This window comes from Heterocephalus glaber, unplaced genomic scaffold (assembly GCF_053883595.1).
Source record: "Heterocephalus glaber isolate CG9 unplaced genomic scaffold, H.glaber_assembly_v1.0 deba00001504, whole genome shotgun sequence".
Lineage (NCBI taxonomy): Eukaryota > Metazoa > Chordata > Mammalia > Rodentia > Bathyergidae > Heterocephalus > Heterocephalus glaber.
Window position 1 is genome coordinate 7,853,878 of NW_028258324.1, and position 17,110 is coordinate 7,870,987.

The 17,110-nt window shown below is 37.7% G+C and overlaps 1 protein-coding gene across 2 annotated transcripts in view; it reads right to left on the reverse strand.

Annotated features, from left to right (window-relative positions):
• Cpne4 (copine 4) overlaps window positions 1–17,110 on the reverse strand; it is a 535,814-nt gene that overhangs the window by 380,003 nt on the left and 138,701 nt on the right. The gene's annotated exons all lie outside the window — the stretch shown is intronic.

Here is a 17,110-nt window from a genome sequence, read left to right on the forward strand (position 1 = left end):
GCTTAGAGAGAGCCCTAGCAAAGAAGTGGCAATCTCTTCATGAAGTCTGTATGGTTCAGATCTAGAATCTCCTCCAAAAGCTTCATGTGGACTAATGGACTCAGGGTATTTTTCAGGTCAGAAAATATAAAGTAGCAGATACATATGTAGGATGAACAATCTAGAGATCTAATTAGTGTACAGCATAAGGGTTATAGGTAAAAAAATCATATTGTATTAGCATTCATATGAAACAAGTAAATTTTACGTGTTCTTACTACCAAAAAACGTAACTATGTAAGATGATGGAAATGTTAACTTGCTTCCCATAAAAATCTTTTTAATAACTATAGGTATCCCACAACATCATGTTGTATAACTTAAAGGTACATAATAAATTTATTTTAAAGGTGCTAGTAGAAAATGAACAAAGTCTTGAATATCTTCCAAAGAGTTGATGAGAATTATCCCTCTAAATGACAATCAGGGAGACAGAGAAATTAGATAGGGGATTTGGTATTAAATAAAAGGAGAAAAATTAATACAGAATGTATGCACATTGAACATCATAAATGGCCATTATTTAGAAAATAAAAAGAATTGAGGAGTAAAAGATCACTTTAGGGCCAGAGATTTAGCTCAGTAGCACAGCGCCTGCCTGGCAAGCACAAGGTCCTGAGTTCGATCCTTGGTACCCCCCAGAAAGGTCACTTTAGACACAAAACTATAATATATATATATATATATATATATTTTTTTTTTTTTGGCTTGGTTTGGCTTGGCTTGGCTTGGCTTGGCTTGGCTTACAAGTTGGCCCATTGTTAAGAAGCTTAACTTCTGGGTTTCACTGTGAGCAAGGCAAAAGCAGCCACTGACACCTGGGAACTGATATGGAACTATCTATTTGGCCTTGTGCTTCTCAGAGTTGGCCTCACAATACAACTGAACTCTGGCTTTCTCCTCCTGAGCAAAGAAAATTTTCACGGACTGCCAAGATAACACAATATGACTATGTGTCCAAGACAGAGCAAGAAAAAAACAAGACTACTCTGTAATCATTCCTGAACCAGACAAAAACATCAACACTGTGCAAGCAACAAAAATGTCCCAATATCATTCTGTCCTGATTAAGATGAATGAAATCTACTTCTTTGCCTTCACCCTTGATCTCATCCCTTCTTGATGATATTTATTAAATATTCAGTCATGGAATTTTTCTGGCTTTCCAACAATAGCCAATCCAGAATAAAGCCATCTTTCTTAAACCATCCCTAAAATACCAGCTAATAAGTCATATCTATAAGTTCTTTAAAATTATCTTAGTAAGAAGGCTCACATTTCTTCATGAAATGTCTTCTCTCTTGTGGCAACAAACAACAAATCTGACTTGTTTAATGATAGATGTGTCTTTGGTGGTCTTTGATTGGAAAGTACGGACAACTTTTTAATGTTGTTGTTCACTGAAGTAAAAATTGGTTTCTATAGAATGCCAGAGTGTACATTAAAGCCTAAACTATTTTTTTGCTGTTGTTGGCATTGGAGATTGAGCCCAGGGCCTCTCCACTAAACTACATCCCCAGCCTTTTTTTATTTTTTTATTTTGAAAGAGTCCCACTAAGTTGGCCAGGCTAGGGTTGAACTTGAAATCCTCCTGTCTAGATCTCACAGAGTGCTGGGATCATAGGTCTCCACCACCAAACCTGGCTAAGCTCTTTTGATTAAGCTCTACAAATCCATCATATTACTAAAATATTTTGATTTTATTTGTGCCACCACAGTTAAACAATATTATTGAAATCTCTAGACAAAATATGATGGAATGAATCATTTTTAAGGAACAATTGGAATTTCTGCTTCCTTACTCTCTTTATGCAAGAGAAAAAAATAGGCATGTACATTGTGTAATGGTCACATTTATTCCAGGGAAGCAATATATTTCCTAACATCCTTAACTTATCACCATAATTTCCACCAGTTCTCCTCACACAAAGATTTCTCCATAGAGCTGTCACAATATTTTTCTTCTCACTAAGAATACCAGAGTGCTTTTTCTTCTCAAATTCTAGTGTTGTATAATGTGACAGGTTATTAAATCTATTTCTCTTCCTCTCTTTAAATAAGGCACAGCATCCAGCACAGCAATCCTTCAGAATTAAAGATGACAACTTGGAGATGTTTGGATTCATTCTTTAGCTCTAACACACACACAAACTCAGCCCACACTTCTCATGCAAGCTCACACACACTGTGCATTGGTGTACAAATTAGTTAGGCTCCTGTTATATTACCATTTTATTATACTATCAGCCATATCATTTTACTATATGACTGTTTAATATACTCATTAATATAAAGATAATATTGGAAATGATTCTATCACTTCACTCTAAGTCATGCTAAACCAAGGAAATATGCATTCTATGAGACTGGGGTAAGAAGGGATGGTGAAGAGTTGAGGAGGCCATATATTGCACTCTAGATACAGCAAAATATACTTGAAAGAATTACTTCTAGTGGGTCTCATTATTTTGCTGGTAGGACTACATTGGTATGTTTTCAGATAGGTACTTGGGTAATTTTTACAGTTTAAAAAATGTGCATATCCTTTGACCTAACACTTCCTCTAAAAAAAAACCCATACTTCAAATAAACACATTAATAATAACATTGATAGCGAACTGCTATGCAATGTGCAGCACCCAGGTACTACTACATGATTAATTCTCATAACAACTCTACATTGCAGGTAATTGTATCATTTCTGTTACATGAATGAGAAAATGGGGGTAGTTTGTTTGTACAACATTTTATAGCTGGTGAATAATACAGCTGGAATTTGAATATGGACAGTCTGTGGCCAGAATTATACCATACCAATACAACACAATGTCCTCCAACATTAGACACATGTTTACTGGAGAATTATTGATAAAGCCCCGAAATAGAAGAAATAGAAACAACTGGCTCCCCAGTGCTATGCATCACCATACACCCTTTTGCTCAGACTTCTGGAGTCATTTTGGAGTCTTCACTTTTTTTCATCCCCTACTTCCAATCCATCAGCAAAGTACCCAGTATCTATTTAGCAATAACGTTCATTTCCAACTGCTCTCATCCACCCCGTAGTTAATCCAAACTATCACATCTCTCACCAGGCCAAATACAGTAGGCTCTTTGAGTTCTCTCCAGCACCCATTTGTTACAAGCAGTCAGTGTTATTTCTTACAATGTAAATCACTTCTCTGCTCCAAGCCTGCCAATGGCCTCCGGTTGCTTATGGAATAAAAGCAAAACTCCCTACCATTACCTACAAGGCTCTACATTGCCTGCCTTTTAGCTGAATCTGCAAAATAACTGATAATCTTATCTCACTGCCATCCAGCTACCCTGCCTCCCAGCTCTTCCTTTTTATTATTATTGTGATAAGAACACTTGAGATTGACCCTCTTAAGTACACAGTACAGGACTGTTAAGTATAGGTACACTGTTGCATGGCAGATCTGTAGAATTTGTTCCACTGGCTTAACTGAACTTCATTCTTTAAACAGGCAGGCATGTGTCTATGTCATGGCCTTTGCCTATTCTCCCATATCTCTCTATATATCCTGATGGCTCATTCCTTATCTATTTGGGCATCCATGCAAATACTACCTCCTCAGAAGTCTTCTCTGACCAGGGCTTTTAAACTAGTCTCATCTATCACTTTCCACTTTCTACCCCTTTCCACACTTCATTTTTCTGCATTGCACTTAATATTGTTTGGCAACAGATTATACATTTATTGCTTATTTTCTATTCTCCTCACAGGCAAAAAAAAGCTGAAACCATGCTGTTCCCTGCTATATTCCCAGTCCTAAAGAATGCCTGGCATATAGTAGGAACTCAATGGATGCTGAATGAATGAATCATTTGCTCCATTTGTGGGCTGGTTGGTGAATCGTGCTTCACTTATAGGATGAACTGCTTTATACCACGGAATCGTTGTAGACAACAAATTAAAATTATGAAATGTGGTTGGAAACATTTTCAAGTTAATAGAGGGGGAGTGGGCAAGAAAAATAAAAATTTCAAAGACATGAAGATGATTGTGTTTAGACTTGGTGGCTCCCATGGCCATGCATGCACTACTCTCTAGGAAGGAGGCAGAGGCAGGACTTAGCATAGCAAGTATAGCAGAAGAGGCTCATGGTGCTTCCAAGGAACTGGAAATTTAAGCGTTTCAGAGGGTGTGTTCCATCCATATAGATTATGTGATCTTGTAAAAGTTATTATGACATCACTGAGTCTCAGTTCTCTCATCTGTAAATGGGCACTGGAAATTATAGTATTGACCTTCACAGGCTGTCATGAGCAGCCAATGAAAAAGCAAATATTGAAGAGCTGAGACGAGTTACATTTCCTTGGTCTTGTTCCTTATCTGGTGGCAGCAGCATGTATAATGCATTTTCTTAAGGATGGTGTTCAAATCCAGGATAGAGACTTTGTATTTCCTCCCTAGTGTACTTCTTTATAGTACAGATTTCCTAACTTTAACATTCAAGGCAGGAAGTGTTTCCTTTCACAAATCCTATACTTGGATATTTCACAGTTCCAGGAGCGATCCCTGAATGAGAATTGAGATTGTCAATAAGCCTATAGTCCCCCTACCTGCACCCTTTGGAACTCATGGCCCATAGGATCCTAAGATGGGCTCCTTAGATAACTAATGTTTCCAGGGACAATTGGTGGCTTAACTATGTGGCAAAAAGCTAACATTTATTATTAAGAGGGAGTGTCTGTTATTCTCCTAAGACTGGAAGTCCACACATATATGCTCCAGTCAGAAGTCCAAGCTTATCGTGTGAGTGAAAACATCTGATTTGAAAACCTGGACACAATATCACTCCAGGCCCTCTAGGTCTTTCTGCTGGGTCTCTGGACATGGTGGAGCAGAAATCAGTTATCCCAATTGTGCTCTGTTTATTGATACAGAATTCCTGAGTTTAAAAACATGGCTGTTTCAAGCTGCTATAGTTCAGGTTAGCTGGAATAAACTGAATGAAGCAAATCTTCAACAAGTAAAGGCTAAAATAGGCCACACTCTCCCCATCCCAGTTTCTTAGAAGTTGTTTTGAAAAGCCTAACATTGATGCAACTGGAGGGCAAAGGTGTCAACCTTCTCCCTTTAATACACAGTATTAAATCCAAAACTGTGATCTTTCAACAAGAATATGTCCACACACCTGAGAAGAAAACAACTGAGACTAAATGTTCAGATGAAAAGAAGCTCTTAAAATATCAAGTATTTGAAAGCAGACTGTCCAAGATAGGGAGTTGAACATTTCTGAGCTCAAGTCAAGATAAAATATTAAATTAGCCTTTCAACTGACCCTGAGAAGATCTGGAGTTTCCAGTGGGGAGAATTTTCATGTCACTTCTCTTCTAAGTCAGCCAACTAGTGGAGGATGATGTGGCACAAAAGCAAAAATGGGAAGGGTAGGTTATCAGCACGGCCTCTCTCAGATTCTGAGTTTATAGATTAGAGAACACGGACAAGTGGAATGAACTTGCTCCAAGTCTATTCATCTTCAAAATGCAGAGTGGAGAGGATAACAGGACTTAGTTCCTAACTAGGGGAGCCAAAATAGATCAATCAAAGTGGTTACTCAAAGACTCAGTAGAAACTTAAGAGACTTGTTACATTTCCTTACTGAAACCTGTCTTATTTTACACAAACAGACAGGAAAAAGAATACTTAGGCTAAGCAGCAGACCAAAAATCTGTACTGAGCACTAAATGAGCTGCTAGCTACATTAGTTTTGCATGCATTATCTCCATTAAACATGATAACACTGAGCATTTATTAAAGGTTTACTATGCACCAAGTATGATGCTGAGTAATTCTTAAGCATCATCATATTTCAACCTCATAATAAACCCGTGAAATAAGTTTTATTGTTTCTTTCATTTTACAGATGATGAAAGTGCAAATGTGGGGAAATTAGACATTTGTAAGCAGTCTGATTGCAGCCTATAGCTTCAGCCACTTCATCATCCTGCCAGCCATTCATTCAGTCTTCACAACCATATGAGGTAGTATGAGAGGCTCAGATATGCTAAGTGACTTTCCCAAGTTACACATTCCATCTGTGGTGAACCTCTACCTTGTTTCCAAACTAATCTCAGAGCAAGCCAGGTGGCTACAATAGCTCCCTAAGTTGTCTGGCAAAGTAATTTCAAATTGAAGTGAAGTTGCATGGGTCATGCCACAGTTCAGTTTAATTGTGAGGTAAATCTGCTCAGGAGTATTTTTGTTCTTATGGCACTCTCTCTCTCTGAGTTTCCCCAATTTTTTTTAGACACTGGAACCATATTTTCTCCTTTGGATCAAAATCTTATATAGAAGCACAATGTGTTTAATAAAGTGATATTTTATCAATATAAATGTGAATTTCTGTCATTTACTATAAATCAATCTATAGGCACAAAATCTGAAAGTTAGTGGTTCCCAAAATTTAAGCATGTATGCTCCTACATCTACAGCTAGCTGCTCTTTAACAAGCATGCCAAAACATGTACTGGGAAAAGGACAGACTCACTACAAATGAAGTTTGGAATACTGGAAATAGATAAGCAGAGAAATGAAACTGGGGCCTTACCTCATGTCATAGCAAAGGTCAACTCATAAACATTAGACCTGAAATTAAAACAACTAGAAGAAAACAGTGAGGAAAGCTTCCTGACATGGATTTGAGCAATGCTTCTGTGAATATTACAACAAAAGCCCAGGCAACCAAAGGAAAAATAGACAAGTGGGATTGTGAAAAGGTAACCTATGAAATGGGAAAAAATATTTGCAAACCATATATCTGACAAAGAATTAATTACCAAAATGTGTTAGAAACTCCTGAATTCAGGCACAAACAAAACAACAACAAAAAATAACCTAATTGAAAAAAAAAATGGGTAAAGTACTTGAATAGACATTTTTCCAAAGAAAATATAAAGATGGCCAACAGGTACATGAAAGGGTGATAAACATCACCAGCCACTGAGAAACACAAATCAAAACCACAATGAGATCCCTTATCACCCCAGCCAGAGAAAGGAGACCCTGAGATCCCCTTTCACTCCAGCACTAACCATAGCTGCAGCACTCTCTGCCTTACTCTCTCTGTAGGAAGGAAGGGGGAGTCCTTATTCCTGAGTGGTAGAAAAGGGTCTTCCGACCTCTTCTCAGAACTCCATTAAACACAGTCACAACTGCTGTGTGTACATTTTATACAAACACTTAAGCAAAACTCTTTAAATCAAACTTCCTATCTAGGCACCAACAATCCTGGTTCCATGTGAAGGGTACAGGTCTAACAGTGTAACTTAGTTCTAACGGACTCCATTCTTCCTCTCTTAAATGAGAACGGGAAGGTCTTGGAAATCTAAGTGTCTTTGGAGATGAACCAGGGAACAGACCAGGGAAATGACATCCATCTAATCATTCAATTACAAGGACCAATGGTGCCAGGAACTATGGGAGAAACTGGGCTGCAAAATCAGTAATAGTAACAGCTTCAGCATTCCAGAATTCACTTCTCCTGTGACTTCTTCATCTACTGCCTCTGCTATGCCTCTAGCCATGGGATTCTTAATAAAGGCACTCACCTACGTGCTTCAGACATTGACTCATTTTAAACCTGAAGAAGTAAGTGCCATTATGATGCACATTTTACAGATGAGAAAACTGAAGACCAGGCAGGTTTGATTTCAGTAATGGCTTGATAGTTCTGGTACTACATTTTAAGAGGCATAGATGGCTTACCCTATTTAACCACCCCAAGACCAGGGAACTTTGCCAAGAGAACTGAGACCTTCACATTATTTTCTTTAAAAATTAGAAATAGCTTTTCTTTCTTTCTTTCTTTATATTTTTGGTACCAGGGATTGAACTTGGGTCCTTGCACTTTCCAGGCAGGCGGTGGAACCACTAAGCTAAATCCCCAGCTTAGAAATAGCTTTTCTTTACAAAGTGTTCCATGGCCAGGAAAATGAGGACTTAATTTTAGGAAAGATTAAGAGCTAGGTCTAAAGATAGGCTTAATACAAATGACTATTCTCTACAAGAGAGAGCAAATTCCTAAAGGTTAGGAATACCAATATACTACATATTCCAGATCAACATTTAGTACATGATTTATACAAGGATAATAGTGAAAAGAAGAATTCAGATGCCAACAACTAAAGGATATTAAAACATGTTAATTGTAAAGACTAACCTATAGTGTTAAGTTATTCCACCTAGGCAGGGGACAAGATGAGAGACATGGAGTGTCATGTACACAACATGGGCATTGACGGAAAGAATAATCCAAGTTCATATCCTAATACGCTGCTTACTAATTTTTTCTCTTTAGATTGTACTTTTCCTATGTGTCAGTTTTTTCACCTATAAAATGGGTATTCACAGTCTCTATTTTATAACACAGTCGAGGGTATTAGATAAACATGCATGTAAGGACTTACCACATGGTACACAGCAGTCACCAAATGGTATTCATTATTCTCAGAGGACAATGGGACAAGACAGTGGGAGCAGTTTCTGGAGTCAGACTTGTTTCAATTGGTCACAACCTCTCCACTAACTACTTCTGCGACCCTTAAGCACGTTACTTAATTCTTCTATGTTCTAAACTATATACAATTTTTTTCATCAATTATACTTCAACAAAGATGGAAAAATAAAATGTGGAGTCTTCAGAGAGAGATTAATTTGTAGCATTATTTTGACAATGAAATATAATAATACATGTAAATTACTTAGGAAAGAGTACATTGAACAAATGTGTTTAATAAATAAATCATTATTAATACAATTATTGCATCATTATTAATAAATCACCATTACCATCAATTTTAAAACATAAAATAGATGGAAACTACAAAGGAAAGATGATTTTCTTACAGATGATTACCAGTAGTGAGTCCAGTTATACAGGAAAACAGGCTGTCAGGCAAGGTTTCAGAAATACCTCCTTCAAGATGTAGGGAAGGTGATTCAAGCTAGAGACAGAGGATTCAAAATCACAAGTGTCACCTGAAGTTCTTTCCTTAACCTGTAATTCCCTAATTCAAATGACCAGCGTGGGTACATAATTATATCAAAGTACATCATGAAAGCCCTTGCTGACCAACGCTTATTCTGAATGCCCAGAACATGGCTTACAAGTTCTTCAGGCTAAGGAGGCAAGGAAGCCAATGTCATACTGCTTTTCTTTTTCTGCAGGAGGACAGACATTATCCCTCCAGCTATGAAATTATCTTCAGGATATACAAGAGAACTGATAGCCAACACAGCTTTCAGATAAAATACTTTTTCTATTTGTAGCCTGAATTTCCCATCTATTGCAATTCTGCTTTCAGATATCAAACATTATCAATTTTGAGATTTTAACTATAAGAAAGCCAATCACATACTCTACAACCCAGAAATCATCTTTTCCTATGTCCAAATGCATCACGGAACTGTCAGTCTCCAGTCACAGAGACATGCCCTTGGGCAAAAGGGAGGAAAGATTTCATTTTGGTTTTCTGTTTTGTTTTGTTTTGTTCTCTTTTCTTTTTTATTCAGTGCCCAGAGTAAGAGTTCTAATATTACTGAAATCAACTTTCTTTTTTAAAAAAATTTTTAAAGAGAAAAATTATTCTCATTAAAGATGTGTTAAGTGGGAGGTGGAAAGCAACATCAAAGTTTTCCCAAATGGAAGCTTGATGCAAAACCACAGTGGAAACTTTGTGAACAACCGAAGAAAACTGTTGTTTTTCATCATCTTTCATGCTAGGTGTTAGCCATTGAGATGCTGCAAGCCCACAAAGTGTGAACAGAAAATCTTTGGAGAATGGGGTTTGTCCGTAATATCCAGAGGGAATGCTTTGATTGACTTAATTTTCATTTTTCAGCTTTCCTCTGTGTCCACAACTGAGAGGTTAACTGTTGCAGAGGCCAAGCCAAGGGGGTGCAGGGGTGTGTTCCAAATTCAAGTGCTACCAGGGCCCCCTTGGGTAAGGCAAGTGAGGGAAGCAGGCTGACTAATGGGAAGCAGAGACAAATCTCATTCTGTGAAGAAGGGAAGCGGCGAACTGTTGCCAACTCACTGGTGCCAAAGGATTAAAGATTCCAGATTGCCAGACTTTCTGGTTATATAAAAAAACCAGAAATCTAGTTTTATAAAAAACTTCCCGATCTTTAAGAGTTGGCAACCAGTATAAAACTTGTTAGAACACTATGAAGGCCAAAAAAATATGAATGCAGGCCAAAGAGAGGCCACCAGGTTCCAGTCTGCAGTTCTGGTAAAATGGAAAGAGCGTGGATTTTGGAATCAACTAAATTCAAGTTTTACTATTTATTAGTGGTATGATTTGGGAGTAATTTATTAATTGTGCCTGAGTCTAAGTTTTTGTATCTGGTTATCAAAGCCTTTACTGAAGAGTATTTGTGATGGTGAGAAAAAATATACATAAAATGACTAATACATAACTGGTATCAGCATACCAATGGCTCATTTAACTCATCATCTCTACGTCCATACTGTCTAATTCATTTCCATAAAAAATTTGGGCTTTGGAGCTATAGAAAATCGAATATCTCAGGTACAAGTGAAATCACCCTCTTGGAGTCTATCATAATGGCTTAATGCACAAAAGGGTGATGGATCACTAGTGTCATAAGTATGAAAGAGGCTCATTTCACAGAGCTCTCCCATGAGCTCACCAGCCCAGAAGGAACTGCCAAGAAAGTTCACAGCCTACTTTTCTGGGAGTGGGCAACCCACACATAGACATATACAAGGAGGCCAGAGCATATGGCGATGAAACCCTACAACTGGATAGGTGGGAGTGAGGAGGGAAAAAAGAAAGTGGAGAATAACGAGGAGATAGAAGAGTAATTGGTTTTTAGCTCTGCCCCACATAAAGGTAGACTAGGCACCCTAAGACAGTCTACTGACCACAAATTCAGAAAGAGATTAAATCATGGCCTTCTTTTGAGCTCTCTTTCTCAAGGCCACTTGACTGTCTGAGCCTCTAGCCCTGTCCCTATGATGGAGTGAGTTCTACTGAACACTGAGACCTTCGAGGACAAAAACTATGTTTTTTTCACGGTGCTCAATAGATGCTGTGGTTAATATAAATGGCCCTGCTGCCTTTTCACAGGGCTATTATGATGAGAAAATGAAATAACATAAATAGAGATACACTATGAATATAAGGTACTGTATGGATATATTATTATAAACATTAATAATCTCATACTACAGTTCACTGATAATTGATGTGATACACAACCACACTAATTATTACCAACAATGTATAAAGCCCATGACTCATCAAAATATGTTTTCATATGGAATTGATCCAAGAATAATTAGTCCTCAGAATTACAGTACTTAGAGCTTCCTATGAAGGAGCTCAATAATCATATATTTGAATTAAATGAAAAAATAGAAGTAATAATGATCAGGCCAACATTCTGAAAGTTTGGCGTATAATTTGGGTTTTCCAGTGAATACAAGTACTCTGCCATGCATAGGACCTGTGTCAAGGGCCACACGAGCATGAGCCTGGGAGTATCCAACCATGCTCAGGAAGAGAGTACTGAATCTCTAAGAGGTTTGCATTTATCTCCCTTGGTTAAGATGTTTGGTTCAGCAATTAGTGAGCACACCATTACTCACCAGAAGAGAGAAGGATGTTATTTCTATTTCTCATTGGATAGAAATTATTATTACATTTAACTGTCACCAAATTAGTCATCATGTCCTATACAGTAATTATTTTATGGCTAGCAATATGTACAGGAGAGATTTTTAAAAAATGAGTATGATCCTAAAGTAGGCTACACTAAGAGGTGGGTCTGAAACTTGGTTTGGAATCTATTTCCAAGTTGCACATTTCTCTTCCCTCCTTTCTGCCAGTAGAAATTATGGCTACTACTAAAGATGTACTGGAAGTTTTCATGTAGTAAAAATATCATCTCATTTACACATTTTAGAAGAAAAACAAAAGCATCCTCTCTAAATTCAGGATCTTTAAACATGTATCTGAAACACTGTGGATCTGCAAAGAGACACAGTGTGTTGTCTATTTCAGAGCAATTGATTGCAAAGATACAATGACCCTTAATTTGTTGGCCCTTACTACTATTAACACCACAGAGGGCCACACCATAGGCGTTTTCAGTCTAAAAATCAGACCAACACATTTATGATCCACTCTACAGATCAAATGTTCTCTTCCCTTCTTCAAAGCCTATAGCCAATAAAAGCAGGAGATGCATTCTCTTTGAATGGGAAACCTATCTGAAGGTAGTGAGAAGTGTTACAGTAACCTGGGACTTCCTCTGTGTATCACCCAGCCCTTCCTCTGCTGGAATTCCCTTCAGAAAAGTGTAGTCTAGCAGTTCAGCAGTCACAAACAATAATGTCAACTTTTACTTATATATTGCTCCCAAAATTTAAGCTGTAAAACTAATAGTTCATAGTAACATTTTGACAAATCCCTTTTCTTCTGTTTTCCACCCTAGCCAAATCTTGTAGAGGAACAAAAATGCTCTAGAACCATATTAGCTGCTTAAATTGGTAATTCATATGTATCTAGGAATCTGTTCATTTCTTTGGAATTTTCCAATTTATCAGAGTATAGCTTCTCAAGGTAGTTACTAATAACCTTCTGGATTTCAGCAGTGTCCACTGTGATTTTATCTTTTTCATTTCTAACTGTACTTTTTGGGGTCTTTCTTTCCATTTTTGGTAGGATTGGCTCAGGCTTTGTTTACTTTGTTTATTCTTTCAAAAAGAACCAGCTCCTTGGGCCAGGGATGTAGCTCAGCGGCACAGTGCCTGCCTAGCAAGCTTGAGGTCCTGAGTTAGTTTGATTCCTGGTACCAAAAATAATTAAAAAGAACCAGCTCCTTGATTCACTATATTGTTTGTTTAGTTTCCATTTCATTAATTTCTGCTCTGATCTTTATAATTTTCTTTCTCGTACTAGCTTTGGATTTGGATGTTAAGTGAAATAAATCAGACAAACAAGGTTAAATATCACATAGTTTCTCTTAATGAGAAACCCAAAATATAAATAAAGGGCAAAATAAAAACTAGATAATAGGAAACACGGAGATAGATATTTTGCAAAAGGGAAAGGGAACCAGAGATGGGGGGGAAGGAAGGGAGGAGAATGAAAAGGAGGAGAAGAGGATGAAAAAAAGAATTAAGATGTGTTAATGTACATGTACCAAGTCTGCATAAGAAATGTAATCATTATGTACTGCAAATATGTACTGACAAAAATAAAAATTAAAAACAAAACCAAAACAATTTATGTTAATTTAAATAAATAAATTAAAATTACATATTAAGAATATTGCTCTTCAGTTACACTATCTTCCATGTGCTCAATTACCACATGTGGTTCATGGCTTCCTTACAGGACAGAGGGATATGGAACATTTCCATCATTGCAGGGAGTTGAACTGGACAGCTCTGAGGTAGATGGAGCCTCTGGCTCACCCAGGTACTCTTCAACAATTTCTTCTCATGCAAATCGGGTTAGCTCCAGTTTGTTATCCCCACCTTCATTTTCTAGATCTTCCATCTACCACAAAGGCACCAAGGGAACTCATACAGCCAACGTGAATTCTCTCATGTATGGTTTTTTTTCTCATTCCTATACATAAAACTCAGATTTCTATAGAAATACAGATATTTTCTAGGAAGTGAATACAGAAAAATATACACATCAATAATTCCAGTTTTTGTGCACTATTCATGTTTATGACCCGTCACTAAACATATGTTGTGGTAACAACGTGATCTGAATAGTCTGTCAGGTGCTTCTCACTGTGGCATAGGTGTGGGGAGGAAAAGACCACTCACTGAACTTGTACGAAAAGCAGGTGTTGTCCCTAAACAAATGTGCACTACTTGAAGACTGTGTGAATGATTCTACAAGTTACTGTGAGTTGTTGGCACATTTATGTGTTGGTCATTTACTTCTGTCCTGTCAAGTACATTCTATTATCCTTTTCCTGGAAACTTTGCCAACTAGCTTCTACCAAAGTTTGCGTGATGGAAGCCACCAATAAGCAATCAGAGAGCAACAGAAAGAAAAATGCCAGGTATCCCCATCTACCTTCAGGGCAGCATTTCCAGCCCTATCTGTATCTCCTGCAGCTTTCCAACTCCCATTAGATATGCCCTTCTCCTATGGATACAGCTTTTGTTAGATGACCCAGTTTGGTTTTGATACTACAATCTGCTCCATCTGAAACGTGCCCAGTGGTATGTTGGCCCATTTTTAATGACTGGTTTCTGGGGAAAGAGAAGACCAAATTTTAAGTGTTTGCCAATGCCTGTGGTGTATACCTATCCTAGCATACAAACTTTCTGAATATTTACTGTACTCCAGCACAGTACTTTTCCAGCCCTAAGGAAAGTAGTAGCTTCCTATTGTTAATCTCTGAGTTCCTTCACAGTCCTCATTCTAACTCCTTTACAGCTAGTTACATGAATTAAATTTCTTCCATTAGCTTTCTGGCATGGACTCTATTTTCCAAACTAAGTGAATATTCACTGTTAAGATAGTAAAATTTGTTGTTACTTCTCTGAAGTACCAGAAAATCAATCAATCGAACAACTAAGTATGCTGGAAAGTAAGCTGATATTATCAGTTATAAAGACTTTCTAAAAAATGAAGCAGTGAATCAGTTCACATTGTGGGACAAGCTTCTTATCTCACTATAAAGTTCGTTGACAAGTAGCCATGTACAGACCATACTTTGAACAGCAATGTGTCAGTGCCACTTCGGAAATACAATCTGGCAATGTATATCAAAAACCTTAAACCTTTCCTGCCCTTTGTCCTACTAGTTCTACTTTGGCAGAATATCTTCTAGAAATTTACCCAAAAAGAAGGAAAAAGTCTTCTGCAAAAAGACGTTCATTATAGTATTGTTTAAAATGGGGTTTTTTGGGGCTGGGGATTTAGCTCAGTGGTTCCACCTCCTGTCTCGCAAGCACAAGGTCTGATTCCAATCCCCGGTACCAAAATAATTAAAAAATAAAACAGGATTTTGGGAAGCAATTTCAAAATAAAAAAAAGAAAAATGATGATGTAAATCCACTTGATGGTATATTATGCAGCTGTAAAAATTACAATTATTACTATTGCGGCAACATGGAAAATAGCATATAGCACAAAGTAAAACAATCAAGAAAGAAAATTTTACATGCATAATAAAGATCATGTCAGCATATGTGTGCTGGAAGGAAAAGACTGAAAAGAAATATATGCAAATAATAGTTGAATTATGTAAAGGGACTGTTATGAGACAAATTACTTTCAGTAACTTTCAAAAAATGACTCTGTTTCTACTGTAAGTATTCCATTTTGTTTTGGTAAATAAAAATAAAAGAGAGGGCGGGGGATGTGGCTCTGTGGTAGGTGCTTGCCTAGGATGCAGGAGGCCTTGGGTTCAATCCCCAGCACTTTAGTAGACGGATAGATAGATCTATCAACAAAGTCAATGAGAATACTTAGAAGAAATAAAATATCACACACTAAGACACCAGTGCACTATTGTTTTATGTTTACAAGACTTGGATAGGCCTGAATTGAAATTATGATCCCCAATCCACCTATGTGCAATTCATTCCTCATGCATGTGACCTCCTCTCCAGAATTTCATCTGCTTTCCCAACATTGTCCAACCTCCCTTTCAGAGAAGTGGCTGGTATCACTTACACATATAAGGAAACGTGATTCTTCTTTCTATCATAGAGGGGAGACTATCCTAGAGGAATACCTTCCAGCTGTCTAGAAACAGGAGGAGGAGGTACTGAAGGCTTGAATAGGTGGACCCATGGCATCTGTCTATTCACGCTCTGCTCAGCATGGCTTCAAAACCCTTATTCAAATTACACTGGGCTCTTGGTTCCCTCAGGAAGGGTAACAGTGGGTTCCTCTGCATGTCCCTCTCCCCTCAGCCACCTCAGACCAGATATTTAAAAGCATTGTTTACTTAGCCCAGGTACCTAGAAACAATATCCAATTTGTTTTCTTTGTAAATAATACAACCTCGCTGTAGAGTTCAACCTGCAATATTGCCACACAAACCACCAAAGACTGAAATCTATGTTCACCATAAATATAAAATAACAGTGAAAATCTCAGGTTCTGGAACTCAACTCTGAGCTTAAATATTAGATTTTCCACTTACAAGCAGAACAGTCCTAAGCAAATCCTTAATCTTTCTAACTCTCAGGTTCCTCATCTATAACCTGGGGATAATATACAATTGTTGTGGGAGCTAAATGAATTATTTCTCATAAAGCACTTAGAATATATGCCCTAACCAATAAAGTAACCAATAAAGTTTAGCTAGTATTGTTTTAAATTCTCACTCCAAAAAGAAAAAATGCTGCATGTTGTGTCCCCTGCAAGGCCATCATTCCTGCCCTTTCCCAGGCATCACCATGCCTACTTGAGCTCCAGTCAGAGAAACACCTAGCCAACTGCAGCATGGTTAATACAAAGAATACCACTGCTTTTCCCTACAGCTTTTCTCCACTAGGCCCCTGATGGATTGGAATTTAACTGGCAAAAAAATGAGTAAATCTTTCCAAAATTAACTTGAAATAAAACACCAAGTCATCTCTTGACAATTTGAGAACCTAGTGTACTCTGGAGAATGATTCATAGCAATACTATTCCATTCAAGCCACTACCCAGTGAGCTGCCTTACGCAAGCACAGGAAAAAGTGTGTGTTAGGACACATTCTCAATGCATATTTGACACACGAGTTTTGAGAGGTGTCTGAATGGATCAGACAACTTCCAAAGCTTTTAAAACTGCTTGCTGACACTATGATCTTGTAGGTCCTCAACTCCTTCCTCTCTCTTCCACCATCCTAAACTCCTTACTACAAAATCTTACAATTACTATAGGCAAGAGTCCTCTTTCTCCAGTCTCCAGCCAACTCAGTCCTGTCAATTTTTGGGGTTTGCAATCATTGCTCCAGACTTGAGGACTGGCTTCCATCACCATTGTTGGGTTCCCATGGTTCTCTTGGATTCCTGGTTATCAGATCTGCAAGGTTCCTTAGAA